Here is a 7,384-nt window from a genome sequence, read left to right as displayed (position 1 = left end):
AAAAAAGACTATAAATGGCTCTCTGCCATATGTAAAAATGCTTGCTCTTGCTCACAATAAGGAAAACAGAAACTAAAGGAATTAGATTGACGACAATCCCCAAAAGTGACAACGTACAATGTGAGCTTTGTGATCTACTTTGTTGAGAAACATGCTCTTTCTTACACTGTTGGTAGGAATTCAAAATGTTACAACCTAATATAGAGGAAAAATTTGGCAACATCTAGCCACATTGACCCAGAAATCCCCATTCTAGAAATCTATCCCAAAATAAACTAGCAAAAATACCTAATCATATATACACAAAAATATTTACTGTAGGTTATTTGTAGCAGTAAAGTACTTGAAACAACTCAAATGTTCATGGGTTGGGGATTGGTGAATAAATTCTGGTATACATAGGAGAGCCATGTAATTGTGGAAGAGATGAGGAATATCTCTGTGTACTGCTATGCAGCAGTCTTCATGGTATATTGTTGAATGAAAAAGGCCAGTAAGAGACAAATACATAGTGCTCTATTATTTATCTAAGAAAAAGATTATATGACTCTGTATCTAGTGATATTAAAAAACAAAACTTGGAGAATAAATCATAAATCAGGCCTTTTTTTAGTTATGAATGGAGAAAGGTAAGGTAGAGAAGAAAGGGGAGAGAGGATAGAAATAGAAATTAAGATCTATTTTTACATTTTAAGTTATATAGAAGAAATTAGATACATGTTTGATCTATTCCCTTTATTTACCAGTTGGTTTTGATTTTTTTTACTTTGAAACTATATATTTTATGTAATTACAAAATTAAATTAAATTTAATAATCCCTAAAATTATTCTGAAATTGGCACTAAGAAATCATTTAAACTATGAGGCTGTCTCCTAATCAGCAATATTAAAAAGTTGAACTACAAGGTTTTTAAGCTAAAGAATTTTTTATATGAATCAAAGAGTCTTAATAATTAGATTCTTAATACATAATTACATGTAGCAAATTTTATAGAATAACAATAATAATAATTTTTGGTTACTTACTTTCTCAAAGCTTCTTTGCTGTGTTTTGCATGTACTATCTCATTTAATCCTCACAGCTACCTTAGAAAATAGGTGTTAATTATTTGATTTAAAAAACAAAGAACCTTAGTTCTAGGCAGGCTAAGTAACTTACTCTAGATTACACAACTATGTAAGTGTTGCAGCCAGCAGGATTTGAAAACAGTTCTATAAAATTTTAACATCTGTGCTCTTTCTAGTGTTAGATGCTGCCTTCTCAAGTTTAATGAATCATATTTAGAAGCACACAGTTTTTGCTTCATAATATACTAGTTAATTATGATTCCTTACTTTATTTTATTTTTACTACTTTTTAAAAATATATCTTTATTGATTTCAGAGAGGAAGGGAGAGGGAAAGAGAGATAGAAACATCAATGATGAGAGAGAATCATTGATTGGCTGCCTCCTGCACATCCCCCACTGGGGATAAAGCCAACAACCCAGGCATGTGCCCTTGGCTGGAATCGAACCTGGGACCCTTCAGTCCACAGGCCGACGCTCTATCCACTGAGCCAAACCATCTAGGGCTATTTTTACTATTTTTAAAATATCTTTTTATTTTATTTCAAAGAGGAAAGGAGAGAGGTAGAGTGAGATAGAAATATCAATGATGAGAGAGAATCATTGATTGGCTGCCTCCTGCATGCCCTTTACTCAGGATTAAGCCTGCAACCTGGGCATGTGCCCTTGACCAGAATAAAACCAGAGACCTTCAGTCTGTAGGCTGACGCTATATCCACTGAGCCAAATCGGCTAGGGCTGATTCCTTATTTTTTTTAAAAAAAGCACCAAAGATGCATTTTACTTAAAAAACTGAATAATTATTTTGCTGTTTTAAGTAATAAGTGCAATGCCTATGATTGAGGGGGATAAAGATGTTTGTACTTTAATAATACCTATCACTATTTATTGGGTGAATCCCGTATTCTTAGCAATGTTCTTATTTAAAATATTCTGCTAGCCCATTTGTAGGAGAAAAAATATTTAAAGTTAACTGCAAAAAAAATTATTGTCAAGACTAAGGGATATAATGGTCATATCACTAACACATACGAAATGTCCCCCACCACCCTAGTCTCTGAGATTCTCCTGTATACGGAAACAGTTATTTCGTGCTACTTCTTACTTGTCAGCCACTTTTTACACTTTCTTACTGTTCCTCCTCATGGTTTAGTACGTTTGTTTACAATATGTGATTTTAAATCTATTGGTGATCTATCTTAGCAAAAGTACTTGGGCCAAATCAATTGAGCAGCAAAGCAAATACTTGTATTCGCTTAACTGTTCACTTGCTCATTCCATTTTAAAAACACCCTCCACAGCCAATCAATAGAAAGTTAAGAGGAAAATGTAAGACGGAGCAAGTAACATGGCATGTTGAGATAGCAGTGTTTTGAAAACATAGCCAAGGCCACTCAGAGACTTCCTGAGCATGATTAGACTATCAGTTAAGGAACTGACACACGTATGAGTTACTGTACTGGACCTCACTCCTGCTGAGAAGGCAGTTGGTGTGTATATTCTCATGTGACAAAAACATTATTTCAACCTTTACATACTGAGGTGGTGTCTACTTTGCTTTTAGGGAGTGTGCGCGGTGAAAACAGACACTGGAACGGGGTTAGATCGGCCTTTCCTTCTACACCAGGTGCTTTGACACCAGCTACTGACCTCTGGCTTTGTATTTTCACTGGAAACATGATTAGCCGGAGGTAGGATTCCATAGGTTCTCACTTCTGTGACTGTGACCTGTCCTTTTAGGTCAGATTCAGGGTAAGATGCTGATTAAGATTTTAATGGCTACAACCCTTTTATTTATTACATGAAGAGGAAACAATGACCTGAAAATCCTAAAAGAGGCTCTGAAGCGAAAGTTTGAAAGCTTACTTTTTCAAGGTGGTTTAATAAACTACCGTATGTAGTGATTTCAGATTCTTTTAGAGATCTTATTACAGGGTATTCACTTTACAGCTTTTTAGCTGAACTCATTAACCGAGAGGAGTAAATCCTTTAAGTGCCATCAACTAAGAAGTGGTCAGGGTGGGGCGGGGGCAGAAACCAGGTGCCTTTAAGGCAACAGAAGATTTCTCCGTTTGATGCAAAGACATGGACAAATGTTTTACACAAATACAGCGTGGCCCCAGTATCTGTACACAGTTACGGGTATTAGAAAGTACTCTGTTCTAAATTAAATGTATTATGTTTTAATTACGCCTCAATAATTTGATTTAAAACTACACTTGAAAAACCAAATGCTGCTCTCTTTTCTTGTTTTGTAAGAGACAATCATTGATTAGAGCCAAATGATTTAAGGAATTAAATTGCATTTATTACAAACATGTCAGGAAGGTAGAGATTTTAGTCCCTCTGTGTTCAAATACACTGACACCTCATGACAAAAAAGGGTGTTCCTAATATGCCCCCATATAGGCCCATGTTCAAGCCAGACAAGTAGATGAAAGTGAAGGGCTAGGCTAGAGGATCTGAAGGAGAACTGATCATTCGCCCCATATAAGACAATATAAGGCAGAAAAAAATGCATCCATATAAGACAATGGAAGGCAGAAAAAAATGCAACATATTCTAAGGATTTCCTCCCCTTTTCTATAGCAAAGCCTGTTCCTTGTTTAGCTTTGTTTTCTAAATAGTTGTAGTCTTATGTATACTTTTATTTGTTAAAAGCCTAGTCACATTCCTGGAACATTTTCATCTTCCTTTATTTCTTACCTATTTTTATAAGAATGATAGCAAATGTCTGGCAGAAAAATAGATAATTGTAAGCATATCCCAATGCTTACTACTCCCTCCTTCCCCTGCAAATGGCAACCATAAAAGAATTCTCATTCTCAGATCGACAGAGTGCAGCCTGCCTCCCATTAAGGAGAAGACAAGGTGTCCGAGATAGTTGTTGATGGGCATCGGGCCTGTTCCAGCTGTCAACAACACAGCTGTGGAGTTTCCTTCTGAGTGATCAGTGCTACGGATGCCCTCCAGCTAGTGCGTTCCCTGATAAGGTCCAGTGGAGAGCTGCAAAAGAGCTGAACACTGGGCTTCTAATAGCAAATGCAAAAACAAATTTCACAACAAATTGCATTTTCAGCGCTGCCTGATGCCATGCGATTAAACGGGCTGAATTTGTTCTAGTCCACTAACTCAGAAGACATCATGATAGAACAGTTTCTGTTGATGATTGTTAAGTGTTAGAGCAGTTAAGGGAGAGGGATTTTTTTTTTAACTTCCACTATAAGAGAGGAGGGTGGGGGAGGAAAAGCTGAGCAAGCTTATTAGGGTTGCTCAATTAGAAGAAAGCAAATAAGACCATTTAATATCCTCACCAGGGTGAAATCTGTCACTGAGACCTTTCTCCATAAGTCTTTTGTGCACATTTAAAAAATTTTAAACTTGGAGAGGAGATAAAAATTCCAGTATTTTTACCTAGTGTGTCCATTTTTGTTCAAAGCCTTGTGTAAAGAGACACTATAGGCAAAAAATATTCATATATTTTTTCAATTTATTGATTTCTAGAGAGAGAGGAGAAGGGAGCAAGAGAGAGAAACATCGACCTGCCTTTTGACTCATTTATGCATTCATCTGTCACATTTTGCACATGCCCTGACTGGGGATTGAACCTGCAACCTGGGCACATCGGTATGATGTTCCAACAGAGCTACCTGGCCAGGGCATATGGGAAAAATATTAATAAATACATTCACATAATACTTACTATGGGGTTGGCATTGTAGCCATGTGTTATCCCAGCAAGCCTCTTATATGTATTAATACCATTACTTCTTACAGAGGAAGGAACTAAGGTCCAATAAGGTTAAGTAGGTTAAGTAACTTAACCAAGACCACAAACTAATAAATGACAGAACCAGCATTTGGACCAGCCCTTCTGTGTTCAGAGTCCTTACTAGTGCTCACTATAGCCTGCTCCCTCTTGAACTCATGCTACTTTGATATTTGTTCAAATATGGTACTACTGTTTGACCCACTTTCTTGGGAATAAGAGTTTCTTTGCAGAATCCGTCTGATGATTCATTAGCATTTTAATGATAAGTGCAAACAGTTCAGTTTAAAGCAGCCGTGGGCAAACTACGGCCCGCGGGCCAGATCCAGCCCGTTTGAAATGAATAAAACTAAAAAAAAAAAAAGACCGTACCCTTTTATGTAATGATGTTTACTTTGAATTTATATTAGTTCACACAAACACTCCCTCCATGCTTTTGTTCCGGCCCTCCAGTCCAGTTTAAGAACCCATTGTGGCCCTTGAGTCAAAAAGTTTGCCCACCCCTGGTTTAAAGGAAGGGAGTTCCTTTAAAAATCATCCACTGGTGAGAAACGTTTAATGCATGCTTTCATGTGTCTCCTCATTGACTCATTAGTTGTGGAAGTCAAGCCTGACGGTAGCTCAACCATCATATGCAATGGAGTAGTTACATATATTCAGTTTTTAGTAAAGTTATGAAGCTACACGAGAACTGGATTTGCCACTCAGCCACTTTACAACTAACACAGGTAGCTGCTCATGGCTTTCTTCATTCAATCATTCACTGACTCACTGAAGAACCTTTCATGAAATCTATGTATCAAGAATTGTGCTAGTGGGGGTCAGAACATCACAGCAGGAAAATAGCACAGCATCTGCCCTGGTGGAGCTAACAGCATAGTGGAGGAGACAGATTAGTAAATGGAAAAGTACTGTAAACCCTCCTAGGTTAGGGACAAGGACTTCCAGAAACCTTTAGGCAACACCTTTTCCTCTGCCTTGACTGTTACCCATATTACATATTGGCAGTATAAGGTGGTGTTTAAGAATATGTGCTCTGGTGTCAGCCTGCCTGAATTAGAACCTATTCCATCCCTTTCTAGCTACGTGAACTTGAAAGAGTTACTAACCTTCTAAGTCTTGTTTTATTCCTCTTTCCAATGGGGATTATAGTAGGAACTCCCTCACAGAGTTGTTGTGAAAATAATATGAGCTTATGCATGTAGAGTTTAGTACAATACTTGGAAAATAGAAGTGTTCGACAAATGTTACGTGTTATGACAATGATGGCAATGCTATTGACAGTCACCTGCTGACAAACCTAAACATTTTTTCAAAGAAGACATACAAATGGCCAACAGGTACATGAAATCACTAGAAATACGCAAATCAAAACCACAATGAGATATCACCGCACACTTGTTAGAATGACTATCATAAAAAAGACAAGGAACAATAAGTGTTGGAGAGGCTGTGGAAAAAAGTGAGCCCTTGTGCTCTGTCAGTGGGAATGTAAATTGGTAGAGCTACTGTGGAAACGGAGGTTTCTTAAAATATTGACAATATGACTATATGATTTAACAATCCAGTCTCTGGGAATATATTAGAAGGGGATGAAATCACTGTCTCCAGGAGATGTCTGAGCTCTCTCATGTTCATTGGAGCATTATTCCCAATAGCCAAGAAATGGAAACAATGGATGAATGGACAAAGAAATGCACACACACACACACACACACAAAATGGAATGTTATTCAGACATAAAAAAAAGTATGAAATCTTGCTATTTGTAACAACATGGATGAACCTTGGGGCATTATGCTAAGTGAAATAAATCAGACAAAGGAAGACAAATATTGTATGATTTCTATTATATATAGAACTAGAGGCCCAGAGCACAACCTTTGTGCATTAGGGGATGGGGGCAGTTCCTCAGCCCAGCCTGCGCCTTCTGGCAGTCCAGGACCTCTCAGGGGATATCCACTGAGGGGTTCTTAGTGCTGCTGTGAATGAGGGGGAGGCTCCCGCACCACCGCTGCGCTCACCAGCTGTAAGCCTAGCTTCTGGTTGAGCGGCGCTCCCCCTGTGGGAGTGCACTGACCACCAGGGGGCAGCTCCTACATTGAGTGTCTGCCTCCTGGTGGTCAGTGCACATCATAACGACCGGTTGTTCCGCTGTTCAGTCAATTGCATATTAGGGTTTTATTATATAGGATTATAGAAACAAGCAAACAAAAAACAAGCCCATAGATAGAGAGGACAAAGTGTTGGTTGCCAGAAGCAGGGGATGGAGATTATGCAAAATAGGTTAAGGGTGTCAAAGGCACAAACTTCCAGTTATAAAACAAGTAAGTCATGGGGATGGAATGTACAACATGGTGACTGTAGTTATAAAGTGAAATTGGTAAGAGAATAAATCTTAAAATTCTCACCACAAGAAAAAAATAATCTGTAGGTATACATGGTAATGGATGTTAACTAGACTTATTGTGGTGATCATTTTGCAACATCTATACATATCAAATCATTTTGTTGTATATCTGAAACTAATATGCTGCATGTCAATTA

Source organism: Myotis lucifugus, unplaced genomic scaffold (assembly GCF_000147115.1).
Source record: "Myotis lucifugus unplaced genomic scaffold, Myoluc2.0 scaffold_79, whole genome shotgun sequence".
NCBI lineage: Eukaryota > Metazoa > Chordata > Mammalia > Chiroptera > Vespertilionidae > Myotis > Myotis lucifugus.
This window is presented reverse-complemented; position numbering follows the sequence as displayed.